This window comes from Macrobrachium rosenbergii, chromosome 43, assembly GCF_040412425.1.
Source record: "Macrobrachium rosenbergii isolate ZJJX-2024 chromosome 43, ASM4041242v1, whole genome shotgun sequence".
Lineage (NCBI taxonomy): Eukaryota > Metazoa > Arthropoda > Malacostraca > Decapoda > Palaemonidae > Macrobrachium > Macrobrachium rosenbergii.
In genome coordinates, this window is record NC_089783.1 from 14,570,726 (window position 1) to 14,571,781 (window position 1,056).

Consider the following 1,056-nt stretch of genomic DNA (forward strand, 5'->3'; position numbering starts at 1 on the left):
CCCGCGCCCTCCCCCGCACCAAGAATCACATGCTCCTCCACGCCGCTACCTGCGCCCCGCTCGCTGCCCATCCCGGCGGAACAGACTAAATCTGCCCTAGCCATAAAGCTGCCGCCCTTCACGCACAGCAACCCATCATCATGGCTCTACAGGGTCGAGGAACAGTTCAGACTGGCGGGATTCACTGACGAGGTGCTGCAAGCCGAGGCCGTGATCAACGTCCTACCGGAGGAGGTCTACAGAAAGCTCGTCCCGTGGATGTCTGCCGCCCGCCCCGTCACCTACCAGAATCTAAAAACCTCTCTCGTCGAGACCTGCTCCCTGCCGGTCTCCAAGAGGGCCGCCAGCGCCCTTGACCTCATCAACAACCCGCGGCAAGACCAGAACATCCTGGAGACTTGGGGCGTGATCCAGGACCTCCTCACCCTTCCCGAGACGGACAGCAGCAGTAGGCAGTCAGAGATTAGCTTATCAAGGGAGATCCTCCTCCGTCAGCTCCTCCCGGAGGTTCGAACCCAGATCCTCGACCCTTACACCATGCTGCTCAAGGACCTGATCAGGACAGCGCAGCGGCTGACGGACTCCGCAAGGGCAGCGAAGCGGGCATCCACGCCCGCACATCCCATCAGTTCCCTCCAGCTGGAGGATAACGCAGAGGAGATAAGCGCCGTCACCAGAAGGCGACCAGTGTACCACCACAAGAAAATCCCACCGGGGCCTTGCTACTACCACCAGCGGTATGGCAAGGATGCCCGGAACTGCCAACTCCCCTGCTCTTTCACCCATCCAAAAAAGAGGGGAGGCGGCGGCCAACAGAACAGGCCGCCATGGCAGCAGAGGAACCCAGGAGCCCAAAACCATTAGGGCTTCTACATCCGCAACACCGTCTCCGGCAGGATGATGTTGGTCGACACCGGGGCCGTTTGGTCAGTGTTTCCGCCATCCGGGGAGGACCGCAAACGCCCGTTAAACACTGACTGACACACAACTAACGAGGCATGAAGAGAATCACATTTAGCCGTGCCTTCGAAACCATCAGATCTTTGAGGGGAAAAG